This window comes from Cibotium barometz, chromosome 35, assembly GCF_041138505.1.
Source record: "Cibotium barometz isolate CiBa-2024 chromosome 35, ASM4113850v1, whole genome shotgun sequence".
Lineage (NCBI taxonomy): Eukaryota > Viridiplantae > Streptophyta > Polypodiopsida > Cyatheales > Cibotiaceae > Cibotium > Cibotium barometz.
In genome coordinates, this window is record NC_141080.1 from 45,165,028 (window position 1) to 45,183,464 (window position 18,437).

Sequence of the window (18,437 nt, forward strand, 5' to 3'; positions counted from 1 at the left end):
AAGTAATGTGGACGGATGTGGAACAATGTGAAAGACGAGAGTTCATTATAGGAACTCTACTTATGACCTGTTTTTAAATGACTGTTTTATGTCAAAAATGCTGGGGAAGCATTTTTGACCGTCTTGCGAATGAGGTCGTGGGTGACCTAACTGATAAAGTTGCAACAGCTGACGGACAGCCAATGGAGGACGTCTCACGTAGCAAGGTCGGCCAAGGTCTTGACCAGCTTCAGTTCAATTTAAATGGTGAGCTTCCGGTACAGTGGATGAGGGACCAAGGAAGCGGCCTATGAGTGAAGTGCTAGGTCACCTGCGAAGGATCCTAGAGGGTGCTGACCATACGGTGCTCTGGGTTGCCGAAGATACCCACACGTGCATCAGGAAAGATATTGGAATAAGGAGTAAGAGTTGTTTTCTGAAACCGAGCATGGATCTCGTTGATTGACCTTACTGGTTCTCAACGAATGAGTCCATGGCTCTTTTATATGGATCTGTTGGTTGATCTTGCTGATCTTCAACGGAGATTCCATCTTGATTTTTATAAGTGAATATATTGTCGGGTACTTGAGCTAGAAACTATCGAAAAGGCCCCTGCTGAGGGACAAGTGGTGAGCGTTGTGGTTACCAATGATGCCATAGGTACACCGATGAAGGAATGTTTGGAAATTAGGATTCAACCGGATATTTTGGAGGATTATGATCAGTGACACTATGGTTTCATTAAATGATTGTTTTAAAGATAGCTCAATATGTGAAAAAGGCAATTTCATATTGGGTGTGTAAGTGGTGTGACTGGTGTTAAAATTGCATGAATATTCGGCTAGGGGGCCTAGGAACTCTTTTCCCTGGTACCCGGGACAAAACCTAACCAAATTCGTAATTGGATCCCATCACTACAATGGTTGGGCGGTTGGCTAACCCATGGGACTGGATGGGGTTAGGTTGACTGATGGATGGACGTAAAATAAGACTCAATTCTGTTATAGTATGATAGATGAAGTAAATCCTAGATAGTAATTGTTCTATAGAAAAAGAATCAATGGTGTGCCTCTCGATGGGGAAAAAAGCGTTGGTTTCTATGATCCAAGTGCAAGTTTCTTCCTTGATCTGACCAAGTGACTCACAGGTTCGGTCGGATCAGTTTGGTTCATGACCCTGACTACGTTAGAGTAAAAATATTCTGGTGGACTCGCCCGTGCTTTCCGGTAGGGGAAAGTTTTTTCAGGTTTGGTTTTTGAAGAACCAAGGGATTACTCTCTTGTCTGGATATCCGTGGTGTGGGCGAGGCCCCCGAGTGAGGGATCCCGCCCTGCGCAAGAAGTGCTACCTCTGTTGCTAGCACCCCTGAATTCGTTGCGCCGCTCGCGGAGGGGGCAGGGGTCTTTCAGCTGGTATCAGAGCGAATTGACTAAAGTGAATCAACTAAGAAGCCAAAAATGTCAAAAATTTATGAAGTATCAATAAAAGGTTGGAATTGTGTGATGAAATTCATACAAATTGATATTCAGATTGAAATTCATAAATTGATAATTGGGTCTTCAGATGGAAATTCTGCAATTGTATGGAATCCCTGACTTGTTTGAGGCCTAGACATGATGGTATTTACCTTATATTCCAAGGACCGTGACTTCCTGTATATACTGAGGGTATAACTGCAGCTCTTTACTGGCAGTATATACGAGTAAATCTAAGACTTGAAATTATAAGCATAAATGCTATCCAGATGATGAATTTGAATGTGGTTGATATGGTTTTAAAATTCTGGTTGAGAATACTGATGAGTTGATTTGGATTCTGATTGAAAAATGATGATTCATGAATTTTGGTTGAAATGTAATAAGCTGAGCATAATTGTGCTATTTCTACATAGCAATACAATCAAATGAACCTTCTCAAATAGCAAACAAGCATGCATGCCATATTTATCACATAAACAAAGAATCATGCAATATCAAACAAACATTCACATAATATAAATCTCTATCAATTAAAACATAGCATCTCAGTCAATCACCATGTATGTGTCTATCTCAAAGATTCTATCATCACCATGCTCGACAACATGGTTAGTTATAATGACCAAAATCCAGCCAATCTAGGGCTTTCTTTGATGCCTATCCACCCAACCTCCACACTGGACATCGCGGCTATCCCGGGTATGCCTCTTTTTGAATCTGTTCCTCTCTGGGTTCTACCACATGGCTCCTAGAGGGTATAAATCTCGTTCTTTATCCAGTGTTCCCTATCTAAGGACGGTCGGCCCGAATCTCAAAATCTCATGTCGAGTCTCATCATACACATGCATATCAATCAGTCATACGCGTGCATATCAATCATTCATCTCAAAACAAAGCAATCATAACTCATTCATCTCACACTCATCTCTAGTCCATAATCTTTCAAGGCATGCATATTCAAATCAATCACAATCAATTTCAAGTATAAAATAAGTTTTTAATTTAAACAGTCTTTAACTTCTCTTTATCTTTTAAGTCATATGGGAATCCTTGTTTTTAACATAATCAATTATCATGTTCTAACGAGCGAGGTCATCTCTAGTCACTATAGCTAAGTTTTAACTATGCCTATTTGCGTTAGTCCATCCGGTCTATATAGATAAGATAGTCAATCTTGATAGCAATTTCCAAGGCAAAGCTTAATAACTGGTCTCTTTGGGAGAGTAATATCTTCCAATCTATTTGGAATTAGAGAAAAGTCAAAACTACAAAGTTTTAGGACTTCTAATGCTCTATAAAGCACATATCAGTGATGGTTCTCTAAAAATTAGTTCTAAGGTATTCAAAACAACCAAAGTTGTGTTTTTCAGCATAAAACTGCCAAAAACAGTGCCCCACTTTGCACTCGAATAACTTAAAAATAAAAGGGATTTGGCTTTCTATAGTCTCATACACTCTTGTAGAGTTTCTTGTCCTCTAAAACTTTTGTGTTCATCTCAGTATCTGATTTTAAACACAGGAAAAGATAAACACTTCACAAAATAGACCCTAATAAAGGTTACACCTAGAATATAGTCATAAACTAGTAAAATATTCTATCTTCTAATTCTTTATCCCACCAAAAGTGTTTATTCTATGAGTCGTATAGACTAAGGAGATCATGTATAATTAAGAAAGTTAACAATTACTCATCATCGCCGTGTATCGACTCAAATTCTCTCACATACATACTTATTAATTTATTTATTTAATATCAAAAAAATTTAAAGTAAAATAATAAAAAGAGAGTTTGTGTACTTCCTCGATATATTTGCAGATGTCTTGATTGATTGGGAATCCATATCTACTCTCCAAAAGTTGTGGAAGAGTTGTTTTTGAAGATTTGGTAAGCCTCTCAAATCTGCTATCAGGGCTACAATCTGCAATAGGTAAAACTTAACGCACAGTTATCTCAGAAACTAGTCATGTGGGTACTTAAAATTACTAGAATAGGTGTCACGGTTCTACAACCCATTGCGAAATTACCAAAATAAGTTGTAAGTGAAAGTCAACTCCCAAAATCGGTCACGTTTTATTTATTTTTTAATCAAATTTCGATTTGCATGTCCATATACACATTCAAAGGCTTCCTTTGAGTACACTAACTAATTGAAAACTCAGTCTTCAATTTTCACTTAATTTCAACACTTAGAATTTTTGCTTGCTCTGAATGAAAAACTGCTAAAACCCTGCTGGAATTCATTATTAAAATTTGTAACATCCAAAACTTAAGATTATCTTTAATCATAACTTGGTTAATCTTGGAGTTATGTTACATAGTAAAAAATATAAATTTCATTTTTTGGGAGAGATATTTTTGAATTTAAAATTAAGGAGATATGGGCATTTTCCTAAAAAGGTAAGTGGGAATTAAAAAAGTCAACCTTTTTATGACACCCCTAACACCCTTCATAAATGACCCCCAAAATGGACAATTTGACAACTCATGAGCCTCTACTCATTGATTGCTTATTAGCCTTAATGAGTTATATAAAAAAGTGATTAAGAATTAATCCAAAATTAATCCTTTCACTAATCTTTCTCTCTTTTAAACTAATCAAGGACTCTAATTAATCACTAATTCCTAATTAATTCACACAATTGAGCACATCATTGGATAGAGCAAGGCAATGCAAATCTATGTGCATCAACAATTGTGTAAATTAATCTAAAATAGAAGATTAATTAGACTCTTAATTTTGGTCTTCTCTATTAAGGTAAAACTAAGCAAAGAGAGTCAAATTCTTCCAATTAATGAAAAAATTGATGTAATTAGGTGTTTTGATGCATCTAGATGCTCTTAAAACACTCAAAAACACTAATTTTGACTACTCATATGATCAATTTAGACCCCAATTAACAATTTTCTAAAATTTTTAACCTCTTAAACAAGATTAATCACCCTTAATGTCAGAAACCGGTCCATTAAGAGACATTAGTTGAATTCAAGGATTTTTGATGGTTTTAAGAATTTTTTTGAAAGATTAAGCTACTCCTAATGCTTGCTAACACTCTAATGCAAATGATTTCAACAAAAAACACATAATTAAACTAAAACTAATGATCTTAGTTCTATGTTTAACACTAAAGAGAGCTAACATTCACTAAAAATTACATTCTATTATATTGTTTGATGCAATGGGGATGCAAACTAAGCCTAATACAACTATGTGTGCAAGCCCTAAGAACATGAAAAACCGTAATAAAAACAATAAAAATAATAAATTAAGCTAAAAATTAAGCAAAAAGCATTCTTTACAAAATAAAAAAGAGAGCTATTCTACACCAAATCACACACAAATCACTTCAAATCCACATCTTTTTCGTGGAAAACTATTAATCAAGATAATGGGAAATGGGTGATGCATAGATTAGAGGAGAAAGCCAAGGGATGGCTCCCCGACGGCGGTGCCAAAAATGTTATGGCTCACCCTAACCCTCCTTGAAACACATCCAACAAGAGATTACCTGGTGAACTATAACTATCGTGAGGATCTTTCAAATGGTTGAGCTCGTAACCCTTGAGGTCTCTAAGCTGTACAAATCCTTGAGAAGCAATTCCACCGCGCCTCCCACGAGCGTTATCACACCGCCGCGTTGCACTATGGATACTCGTCCCTTCTCTCACCTCACTTCACTCACACACACTCACTAGCATGCAGTAGGGAGAGAGATTAGCAAGATCAAGACTCAATTGCACAATGGGAGAGTATATTGTATTATGAGAGATATTCACTTATATACATGGCCATAAGTGTTCACACTCACTTAAACTGTGGCCGACCAGGCACTTTAGGCTCAAAAGAGGCCTAATGCTATTACAATGACTACTCTCATAATATATCCATGAAGTACATCGCTTAGGACTTCATCCTAACTTGCTACCACACGCTCTTGAAGCGGGAATCACCCATAAATACTCTGTCACACCATTACGGGTGCCCATCCACCAAGTTGTAGCTTTGTACACTATTGCTTCATATCTTAAATGTATGACCCTTTGGTGTATCGATCGTGACTCCTTTATGTAAGATAATGGTGGTAGATCTTGTTAACCCTAGAATTGGGTTAACATCACTGTGGTTGGCTGGGCAATTTAGGCTCATACGAGGCCTAATGCTATTACAATGACTACTCTCATAATATATCCATGAAGTGCATCACTTAGGACTTCATCCTAACTTGCTACCATATGCTCTTGAAGTGGGAATTGCCACCCATAAATACTCTGTCACACCATTACGGGTGCCCGTCCAAGTTGTAGCTTTAGACACTATTGCTTCATATCTTGAATGTATGACCCTTTGGTGTATCTATCGTGACTCCTTGATGTAAGATAATGGTGGTAGATCTTGTTAACCCTAGAATTGGGTTAACACTTGGGTAGCAACCCTGGCACAAAAAATGCAAGAAGGTTCGAGCCACAGCCCAAAGCTACTCAGAGAACTGGAAGTGCAACTCCCCATTCAACAGAGCTGAGCGCATGAAAAAAGGGTTGATGATGACTGTGGCCTAGAACATTCTATCTGAGGCCAACATTGCAATGGAGGAATATAAGTTAAAGACCCAAAACACTATTCACCAATGTGCATCCTAAATCACTAACAACGCGGGTTGCTTACAAAAGCTACAACCAAAGTTAGGGATTTGGAGAACAAAGCACAGATAATGGCTCAATATAATGTGGAGATGTAGAAAAAGCTTGCCATGGTGGAAAAGGCCTTGGTCTAGCAAAAAGAGCTGAGTGAAGGGAAGATCAGAACCCTCACCAGCGAGAAAAACATGCTCCAGGCTCAGGTGGAAAGACTCAGGGCAGAATTAGCAGAAGCCCAAAAGCTAGCCAAAGTCTAGGGTGACACCATCCAAGGAAGAAAAAGTACTGGAGAGCAATATAGCATTGGCATCGCCCAGACGGAGGTCTACTCCTTGAAGAACTAGGAGGAAGAAGAGATATTGTGCCTTCTGCTTGATGCTAAAATAGCAATTATAAAAACAACAAAGGCCAGGCTCAGCAAGGTGTGGGACCAGGCCTTGGAAGCACTGATTGAAATACATAATCAAATCTCTTGTAAAGCTCAAGAGGTCATTCGTGACCTAGATAAAGATGATGATGCAGCCAAGGAGCAGCAGCAATAGCCACGGTAGCAACATCCACATCATCAGCAACAGCAACAGCTGGAGAAGCAGCAGCTTGCAAACCAAGGGTCCCCCAAGCCAAGCACTTCCGTAAAGGAGAAACAAACAAAAAGTGAGGAGCAGAGGTTGGTGCAAGCAACTTGGAAAGAAACTCACTGGGAGGAGAAGGAGGCTAAGAAACTAGCAAAGAAAAATAAGGAATTACAGGATGCCACACCCTCCCAAGAATATGTAGAAATTCTGAGAGAAGCCTATGAAGTAAGAGACAAAGAAAAAACATAGGCTGAAGAATACAAGAAAAAGTTAGAGAAAAGCACAAAATTTGAACTAGACATAATCAGTGAGCTAAATGCCCTTGAATTGGAAATGCAACACTGTCTTGAAAATGAACACCAACTCAAAAGAGAAAGGCCTAGAGATTGGAAAGAATACAAAACAACCCTCTAGAGGCAGATAGAAGAGGCACCACCAATGGTGGAAAAAGTGCAACAGACCCAAAAAACGAGATTGCAGTGGAAGCAGGAGAGCTACGAGAAGCGAAAGAAGAGGTTGCTGGTCTCCAAGCAAAAATCGCCAAGGTGAAGGCCGATGTGGAACTAGCCATAGAAAGCACAAAGATGCTACCAGCCTAGTGTGCCAAGAAAAGAGTGCAAAGAGCTATTGGTTGAGGTCCGAAAGTTAGAGGACACCAACCAAGCCCCGAATAAAGAAAAAGCATCTTAAAGACAGATTAGTCAACAGCTCAACTGCTCCATGGTCCAGCTCGAATAACCCAATTTTTTGAAGCCTCTTATGTGATGTTCTCATCTACCAAAGGACAACAAGGAGCTACCACGATACTTTAAAAATGTAGACATAATAAAATCCATATTGATCAGGAAACCCCTCCCTCCGGAACATCCATGCTCTCAATTCTTGTTCTCTCAGACTCCAGAGGGAAGGAAATTGATCCCACCAAGGATGTGTAATCACCAAGCAACACCGATGTCTAGAAGTAGGACACCAGAGCGAAAAAAACACAAAGCCCACCTCCACAACATCCAGAAGAGTACGAAGAAGTTGTACAGGTCGAGTGGAAGCCAATACTAATGGCAGAAAAGAAGATCCTAGGGAAAACCTACAGTTCGATTAGTGGTGAGAGTGTTCGACCCGCAAACTCCGTAGACTGACCACAAGGGTCTTGGGTGTTTAAGAGAGCAGGCAACAAAACTAAAGAAGATGCAGAAGCATGCAACTTACTCTAATAATGTGTACGTTCCAAACTACATTCCTCCTCGAGAGATGTTTATGAAATTCAAAGAAAATTTTACCAAGGGAACGGGTTTCGGAGCAGAAGCTCCAACACCAAGTGTGCCAGGTGTTGTGCCCAACATCTCAGTGGCGGTAGAGCGCTCAGTCTAACCACCTTCCACATCGTGAGCACCACCTCGGTACTGTACATGTGAAGATGGCAGGCTGTAACCACCGGAGTAGCTGTTGCCAAGATCAAGAAAATCGAGCTTAAAAGGATGATGCAAGGCGAGCAACGGGAGAGCTAGCTGAAGGTTGCATAAGTCATGCTGCTGAGTCATCCCTAGTGCTCAGTCAGTGATGTGAACCATGCTACGGTCATAGCTTAGGAGGTTTTAGTCATGTGTCAAGCAGTTGCTCTATAGTGAACTTGTACTAATGAATTTGTACCGATTCTGGAAGTAATAAATTTATCAAAGAGCAATGTTGCAACCCACTTTATCTCTTTGTACTCTTCACAATGTGTTGACTTGGAATGTTGTGTCTTTGTTTTAAGAAACATGATGTGTGCCAGAGAGAGAGAGAGAGAGAGAGAGAGAGAGAGAGAGAGAGAGAGAGAGAGGGAGAGAGGGAGAGGGAGGGAGAGAGAGAGAGAGAGAGAGAGAGAGAGAGAGAGAGTGAGAGTGACTTAGCAGAGTGAGACCAGAGTGTGACTGTGAGAAGTTCCAAAGCTGAGTTGAGTTCTGAGTGTCCCCATGACCACTCTAGAGTTGGTGTTTGAATCCAGAAGCTCTGGCGGGTGGCTACATGTCTCCCATGGCATTGCCTGACTGGTCTAATACACTAGACTGTTGTCTTGCCATTCCACTAAGAGAAAAATCAGTGAAAAACATAGGATTAGAGAACAAGTTAGTTACGAAGTCACTTAGCTGAGGAGCTACAATTTCCTCCCTTCATACCCTATGAAATCCTAGACCGTTTGTCGGCCTCTTTTTATTAAGTCCATGTCTTTTTTCTGTGAACATCCCTCATAAACATTTTCAATGAATCCACATGTTCATATGAATCCTAGAGTGCCTCTTGTATTTCCAACAAATATAACATTGAACATGAAACTTAGACTAAATATTTTTACTAAATAATGCATCTCTAATAAACATTATACTAGAGATGAGATATAGATAAGGTAATTTTATTAAATAAGATATCTAATACAAATCATTGATATGTGTGTTTATTAACTTGGTGTCTAAGGGATTTGGTTAATATATTTCGACTCACTTAGTCCTAATTCCACTCATAAATGCAATTTGTAAAATTTTCCATCTTTTATTGTTTGCAAGCAAAGCTGTATCTACAAGGTTTCTTGCCACTATGTGCTTCATTGTCCAAGGAGAAGAGTTACTAGAGCGTAGAGCTTGAATCTTTGTTTGGGTACTCTAGGGTGGTGGACACACTTACTCTAAGTATGGACACACCAAATTTATATGTAACTCAATTTCCTCTCAATATAACACACTCTTCCATTATTCTATTAAGCTCTTGCTTTCTTAATCTTATGCATGCTTATTATAAACCCTCTTATTACTTACTTCTACACATGCTTACTTACTTACTGTGAGAATTAAAGGAGTAGAGAGTGTGTGAGAAGGGCTCTTCACCAACCCCTGTTCCTTCAAATTTGGTGCAATGTGTGGCTCTACATCCCATGGAGACTCCCCAAGCTTGATAACCTTGGAGGGAGAAGTAGCAAACCAAGCTCTCGGGTAGAACTACGAGTTTGACATCGGGAAACACCCAACAACATATAAGCACAATGGTAAGTGGCTTCTAACCACTTGCAAGGCTTTCCATCTGGCACCACTGCGCTGTCGAGGAAAATCCCCATGCTTTGGTATTTCTCTCTCCTAGTGTCTCCTTGATGATTATTTTGCATAAGAAGAAGGAAATTAGCATTTCGATTCTTGTTACACATAGCCACAAGCTATGGAGGTTAAGAGGAAAGGAGACTAAGAAGTTGAATTTTTGCATAAAGATTGTGTTTTTGTTTGTTTGAATTGATCCATTGGCTTTTGCTTTGCATTTAAATGCATTATTAAGTGCATGTATAATGGAAAAACAAAAAAATATGGTTAATGCATGAAAGAGTAGAAGAAAAAGAGAGATTTACATTGAATTGTGTTAATTGATTGTCTATAAGTGTGTATTTAGCATCCATATAGGAATTCTAAAGGTTAGTTTGCATTGATTTCATTAATTTGTTCATTAGAAAAAGTAAAAAGAAGTGATTCTTTAGCTTTCTTTGCATGCATAAACATAGGGTAAAATTACTTAGTTTATTCGTTTTTGAATAGTTTTTTGTTTTTTGGTGTATTAGAATGTAAGCAATATATTTAGGCACCTTGATTCAAAGAAAAAACACAAAAAACTATTAAAATTTGCTTAATGATCACTAAATTCACTAGCAGAGTGGTTTTTTTATTAGAAAAGTGACTAGTGAGAAGAAAGTGACCAAAAAGAAATATAAATTGAGCTTTTTACTAGTGTTTAGGTGCATTGCATGTTGTTTGATTAATTTATGATCAAAGGAAGTGCTGCGAGGCATCATTGCATTCATGAAACCCAATTGATCTCATGGATTTGAGCTTCTTTTAGCTCATTCCCATGTTGCGAGAGGATCATAATTAAAAGTGCAATTAATCTTAAATTTTTGATCAACTCTATCACAAATGGGGCTATAAACGATGTTAATTTTATGAGGAATTCAATGGTGTATATAATTGTGTAAGATAACCTACCACTTGAGATTAGTGAGAGCCCAAAATTAATATATTTCGACTCACTTAGTCCTAATTCCACTCATAAATGCAATATAAATGTATTGGTTACCTTCTTCCACCCTCTCTATATCTATCTCCAGCATCTGTACAAAAAGCCCTTTCCACCAATACACCCATGTGATAAAATAACTGAAATAAAATAATAATTGAAAGTACCGCAATTGGTGAAGCGTGTGACGTGTGTGTTTCCGATAAGGTCTCATGATCGAGTCTCACTTTCACAGCTCTCATCCATAAGGATACCTCTCCAGCATGTGTACGAAAAGCCCTTTCCAATACACCCTTGCGATAAAATAATTGAAATCATTAAGAGAAAATAATAATTCAAAGTTTTGAAAAATGTTATTGCATCTAATGGCTCTAGAGTCCTAGACACATTCTCCTTTTTCTAATGGACTTACAGTAGAGCTCTAAATGTGTAGATGGAGGCAAGAAGATATGGCCCTTTCCAAATACACCATGGAAAAAAATGTGCAAAGAGCCATTTTCAATATTTTTTTCCCATAGATTAGTACCATGGAAAAAATTACCATCAAATGTAAATTCCAAAAATATGAGCATTAAGAGAAAATAATAATTGAAAGTTGATGCAATGGCTCTTTCAAATCATTACTAGTGGGCAACCCGTGCTTGAGATTCCAAATTCAAATTTTGCTCAAACCTCCTCTTCCCTCTCGGACCTCCAAATTCTTGCCACTTGGTGGCAACTTTGTGAAACTCTTCCTTAAGATAATAAAGAGAAGAGTCCTAGACACATGCTCCTTTTTCCAATGGGCTAACGATAGGGCTCTAAATGCCTAGATGGAGGCAAGAAGACACGGCCCTTTCCAAATACACCATGGAAAAAAAAGTGCGAAGAACCATTTTTAATATTTTTTTTCCGATAGATTAGTACCATGGAAAAATTTACCATGCCCTTTCCAATATTTTTCCATCAAATGTAAATTCCAAAAATATGAGCATTTTATTATTTTGGTAGTTTTAAATCTTTAATGGAAAGTCTTCAGGTTGAATAGTCATGGACAAACATTTTAAAATAATATACTCTTCTGGATAAGCAAAGATGCCACCTCCTTGGATTTTTTTTGTCCTTCCTAACTTTTCCAATTAATGACCGCCGACCCCTCCTCCCCCTCATAAAAAGTTAATGCTTTTATGTCTTTAATACTACCAAGCTTCAGCAATCATTAAGAGTCCTAAACCCATGTGATAAAATGACCACTGACCCTCTCCCCCCTCAGAAAAAGTTAATGCTTTCATTTCTTTAAAGTTGCCAAGCTTCATAAATTATTAAGAGTCCTCGACCCATGTGATAAAATAATTCAAAGTTTTGAAAATTGTTGAAAGATCCATTGCATCTAATGGCTCTTTCAAATCATTAAGAGTCCTAGACACATGTGATAAAATAATTGAAAGCTTTGAACATTGTCGAAAGAGCCATTGGAAAATGTTGAATAATAATAATAATAATGATTCACATTAAGGCTAGAATTGTAATAGACTTCTCTTTAAAATAACTATTGAGAGACGGCATGTGCTATATTAGGCTGAATATAGTCCCCCCACCCCCCCTGTTAGAGATGCAATCCACACTTCTAGAGAGAACCAGCTCACGTGGTGAGACTGGGTTTGAATCTTTGCAAGTTGAGGTTTCTACACGTGTCACTCCAAAACCTAAGCTCAATCTATTTGAATCACAGGTATTATTAGTAGGATGGCCACACATCGGGGGTGTAATTTTCTTTGATTCTTGGGTGAGAGGTTCACTTATTGCATGTGCACTTTTGACAAACCCCTCTTTAAGGCTTATGACAAACCCCTCTCCCTTCCCTTGGACCTTGTCCAGCTTCCTCTTACACTAGCTTCCTCACTTCAATGCTCTTGGCCTCTAATGGATTATGGAAAAAAGTGATTAAGGATTACTAATCCTCTAATAGATTATAAAAAAGTGATTAAGTATTACTAATCCTCTCATTAATTTTTTGCTTTTGATGTACATTTTGGTCTCTCACTAATCCTCTAATGGATTGTGGAAAAAATGATTAAGGATTACTAATATTGTCACTATTTTCCCTCTTTAGTTTTTGTACAAGCCTAATTTTGGAAGCAAAAAATATTTATGGCTCCAAGGGCTAATTTTGATGTATACAACTTTAAATACCCCACAAGAAAAAGTGAGTCACTCATGTTGGGGGGAGGGGGACCAAACTTTGCAAGCATGTGAGCTCTCATCCCCCCCCACATGCTTGCAAAGTTTGGTCACAATCGGAGCATGTTTCAATTATTATTTTATTTCAGTTATTTTATGGCAGGGTGTATTGGAAAGGGCTTTTCGTACACATGCTGGAGAGGTATCCTTATGGATGAGAGCTGTGAAAGTAAGACTCGATCATGAGACCTTATCGGAAACACAGACGTCACACGCTTCACCAATTGCGGTACTTTCAATTATTATTTTATTTCAGTTATTTTATCACATGGGTGTATTGGTGGAAAGGGCTTCTCGTACAGATGATGGAGATAGATATAGAGAGGGTCAATTATTATTTTATTTCAGTTATTTTATCACATGGGTGTATTGGAAAGGGCTTTTCGTACACATGCTGGAGATAGATATAGAGAGGGGGGAGAGAGTAGGTCTCAAAAAAAATGGCTGCGGTTTGTGCGTCCACCATGGCGCCCGGCACGCGCCCCGATGGGCGGGGGCGCTTCGGGCGCTACGGCGGACAATATGTGCCGGAGGTTCTTGTGCCCGCCCTGCGCAAGCTGGAGCAGGCCTTCCGCTCGCTCTCCGCCCACCCGGCCTTCCGGGCTGAGCTGGCCGACCTCCTGCACGACTATGCTGGACGAGAGTCCCCTCTTTACTTCGCAGAGCGGCTCACACAGCATTACCACCACCAGCATGGACGGCGGCGCCCAGGACCCCTCCTCTACCTCAAACGCGAGGATCTCAACCACACGGGCTCCCACAATATCAACAACGCTCTCGCCCAAGCCCTCCTGGCCGCCCGGCTTGGCAGACGCCGCGTGGTCGCGGAGACGGGCGCCGGCCAGCACGGCGTCGCAACGGCTGCCGCATGCGCCCGTTTTGGTCTCAAATGCGTGGTCTACATGGGCGCCCACGACGTCACCCGCCAACCGCTCAACGTCTCACGTATGAAACTCCTAGGGGCTGACGTGAGGCCTGTGCACTTAGGCACAGCCACCCTCAAAGACGCTATGACGGAGGCCATCAGAGACCTTGTCACAAATGTAGAAACTACCCATTACATCCCAGGATCCGTCGTCGGACCCCATCCCTTTCCCATGCTGGTCAGGGACCTCCATGCCGTCATTGGTGAAGAGACTCGTCGACAAGCTCTCCACAAGTGGGGATTCAAGCCACATGTCCTCCTTGCTTGTGTAGGAGGAGGTTCTAATGCCATTGGCCTTTTCCATGACTTCATCAATGATGATGATGTAAGGTTGATTGGAGTGGAGGCTGGCGGATTGGGCATGGACACCGGTATGCATGCATCCACCCTCACTCAGGGTGACATAGGGGTTTTTCATGGGGCTATGAGTTACTTATTACAAGATGATGATGGCCAAATAGTAAAGACACATTCCATTGCTCCTGGCTTAAACTACCCAAGTGTTGGACCAGAACATAGCTTCCTAAAAGACATTAATCGAGTTGAATACTACAATGTTACTAACGAAGAGGCCTTAAGTGCATTTCATAGGCTAGCAAAGCTTGAGGGCATCATACCAGCTTTGGAAACATCCCATGCATTAGCTTACTTGGAGAAGTTGTGTCCAACTTTGAAGCCTGACACAAGAGTTATAGTGAATTGTAGTGGGAGGAGTGATGATATGGATATTCCACTAGCTATTGAACATATGAAATGAATGTTTATGTCATTTTTTTTTAAAAAATGCATTGCCTTTAAAAAGAATGCGTTGCCAAAAAATAGGGTGTGCATCATATAATTTTTGAGGACTTTTCTATTGTCAAGTTTGTAAATTGAGGCATAAGGCTCACTAGGTCATATATGAATTCCTCCTCTTCTTCTTAGTACCACAAAGGGCACCTCTCTCCTCTGAAGTTAGCAAGCAAGATGTGTGACAAGATTCCATACTATGTTTTAATGTACTTATGAATTCAACGTTTACATTTTAAGACCTGATTCATGTCACTTTAGGGTTTTCTTATGCAACATGTGATGAGAGTGGTGCATGGAGATGTTTTGAATATTTCACAAAATTAAAGCATGTTTCATAAGGTGAAGTACTTAATATAATCATGTTTATGTTTTGCAACACAAACAACAACACCAACACTCTTGTTCACATTATTATAAAGGCATTGTTTGTCAAATTTCATGTGTACTTTAAGAAGACGAGGGCACTAGAGAGATGCTCCTAATGTTGCTTGAGGACTAAATTTAAAAAGTGTGGTGGATGAGTGTTGCATCTAACATGTTGCATGTGTCACTATTTGCATCACTAATAGTGTTGGTTAACCACTTCAATGGTTCACATGGTTTCACCTACCTCAACTACCATCTTACTTGCTCGAACGTGCACATATCTTTTGTAAGATAATACTAAAGCAGCCTTACCATGAGCTTAATGCCAAAAAGGGAAGTGGTCGAGAACTATTTTTAAGTTTTATTTGTCCTACTATGAAATTAGTCAATTGTATATAAGTCATTTTTAACATTGAGCAGTACACATTCATTCCCTTGTAATATAATACTTGTGAGCTCTCCTTCTCCTCCCAACCCTCTTGCTTGTGTTTTTTTGAATCTTGCATGCTTGCTAGGTAGGTTTGTTTGTAGGCTTCTCCCTCTCATTAGGCTTGTTTGTAGACTTGCTATAGATAGGTTTGTTTTGTAGGCTTCTTCCTCTCATTAGCTTCTTCTCCACCCCCTTTTGTGAGATAGGTTTGTTAGTAGGCTTGATGGTCGATGCTTGCTAGATAGGTTTGTTCGTAGGATTCTCCCTCCACCATGAAGAATATCTCCTTCTTGCTTCCATCTAGGAAAAGGAAGCTCTACCTTCACCCCCTTAGCAAAGGAGCATTCTGGTGGCATTCCCATGTGATAATGGAGCGAGGATGCAACGGACAAGCTAGTGTACCCACACGAGAAGTTGCAATGTGGCTCTACGGTAAAAAGCACCAAACGACACTTGATTTAGCAAGCCTAAGGTAAGCTTACTCTTGACTTGAACATATATTCCACGACCGATGGGGAAAAGCCTAGGGCTTAACTCCTCCATTCTAAGCTATTGGGATCAATAATAATGCCTTATATTAATTATATGAAGCAAATCCTAAGATTTAGCTATGTTTTTCCATCCATTCCAAGCTATTGGGATTGCCCAGTGTTGATAAGGAGGTCACACTTTCAAAAACATATAGTTTTCAATTTTGGAGCCCTCAATGTGTTGGTTGTTTTTTATTTTGTTTTGAAGCTTGTTTACAGTTGGACATTCTAGTGACATAAATTAGAAGAGGAAAACCCTGATTTCTTGGTGATTTGCATGATTTTGAAGCCCAAAAGGCTTATATCTCTAGCTTAGCATTTGTGATTAGGAGTGGAATAATCCACTCCAAAAACATAAGTTGCATTAAGCTCGATTAGGTGTGAATCAGAGTGGGAAGTTAATTTTTGTTTATGCATTTCATAAATTTTAATGCATTGTTGGAATTGGTAGCTTAGAAGCATGGAAAATCAACAAAAAACAATAAAAAAACACTTCATCACTTGCATAAACAATAAAAAAACACTTCATCACTTGTATAAACAATTAAAAAACACTTCATCACTTGCATAAACATCTTAGACTAGGATTAAAAACCCTAATCACCCCCCATCAAGTTAAAAAAAGCTTTAAAAACTCTAAAAACCAAGCCAAACTACGTCTCGGTGGTGGCCAAGAGATGTGAGCCCAATAGTCACACATTAAAAAAATCTATGACTGTGAGCTATAACCTCACTATAACAGACATGAAACATAGACAAGTATGTAAGCATTATGTATGGTCAAGATCTTGTATCAAGCTTGACATGTTAGGTGTTGGCATCATTGTGCTCTTTTGTATCACATGATTGTAGTTTAGAGCCCAAATCATCATACTGAAGGACTCTCTCTTAGATGACACTCCTATGAAGAATGTGGGGGAGAGGATGAGCTTAAGTTCCTTGCAAGCAAACACTCACACACAAAAGAGTAGATAACCATATAAGAGAGTGTTGAATTTTCTTTTATTCTCTTCTCTTCTTTACAACCATAACATAAATGGATAAGAGTACATACTACATGGAAAAGTACTCTCTTATTATAACTTACAAAAGTTAGTACATAGTGTGAATGAGTTGGTGCTACAACTATGCCATAACTCTAGTACACCAAAGTGGTAGTCAGACAGCCTATAGACCACGTGTTGTAACAACTCTATGTTAGCCGCCTGATCCTCTGTGTAGAAATATACCAAACCCACATTACGTACTAGAACCCTCTCCCTTACAAAATGATAATGCATCTCAATGTGATTTATCCTAGCAAGATAGATTGGGGGCTACTGGCCAACTGTATTCTACTCATATTGTCACAATAAATAATAACGGTCATATCCATAGTATTACCCATATCCATAGTATTACCCATATCCATAGTATTACCCATATCACCAAGTAGCTTCCGTAACCAAACTACCTCACAAGCTGCCATAAGAGCACCCTTATACTCTAACTCTATACTTGACAAGGCAACTATGAGCTATGTCTTGCTGCTCTAACTCACAACAGCACTCCCAAAAGAAAACATAAAGCTATTGGTAGATGATCTATCTTAGACACTACCACCCCAATCAGTATATGCATACCTAGGTTGCTATATATGTCTGTAAACAACAGTGGACTTTATGTATCTGAGAATCTGTCTAGCCACATCCAAGTATGGCTTCTTGGGGACCTACATAAATTGACTCACAAGTCTAACAAAATAGCTAAAATATGGCCTAGTAATGGTCATGTAGATCAAGCTACCCATAGTGGGGTCCTCCAAAAGCTCACATGTATGTGTGAAAAGCTTAATGTTCTCCTCTAATGGCCTATCATACCATACTTGGACAACATATCTAAGCCATAATACCTTTGTAACATCAAAATTCCATTATATGATCTCACCAACTTTATACCAAGAAAATACCGCATCTCATCCAAATATTTAATCCCAAACTTTTGCTTCAAAAGCATCTTGACATCATGTATGTCAGCATCACTATCATGGGTGAGAATTAAGTCATCCACATAAATGACTAATACCATGATCCCTCTATTTTTCTTTTTCATATAAAAGTGAAAATTTTACATTAGATATCTAAAATCCAATGGTAACAAGCTACTCCCCGATCTTGTTTGACCATGCTCTAGGTTTTTGCTTCATGCTATACAAGGCTTTGTGTAACCTGCACATAAAATTTGGATCTACATCACTCTTATAACCTGAAGGCTATAATATTAGGAACACAAAATACATATCTACCAGGTACTTCATTTTTCCATCTTACATAAATAATGGCACTTTACTAACATACACAATTGGGTGCATAATATCATCACTTGTTTCCATGTACCCTAATTTTTTCATTTTTTAACATATCTTTGAACCACTCACATCACCATAATTGGTCATGACACAAGAATCCACATAACAAATATCTATGTATTTGTGTCATGAAACT

General features: G+C 38.9%; 1 pseudogene; it reads left to right on the forward strand.

Annotated features, from left to right (window-relative positions):
• Positions 1 to 13,375: 13,375 nt before the first annotated feature.
• On the forward strand, positions 13,376 to 14,713 carry LOC147618500 (tryptophan synthase beta chain 1 pseudogene; annotated as a pseudogene).
• Positions 14,714 to 18,437: the final 3,724 nt, after the last annotated feature.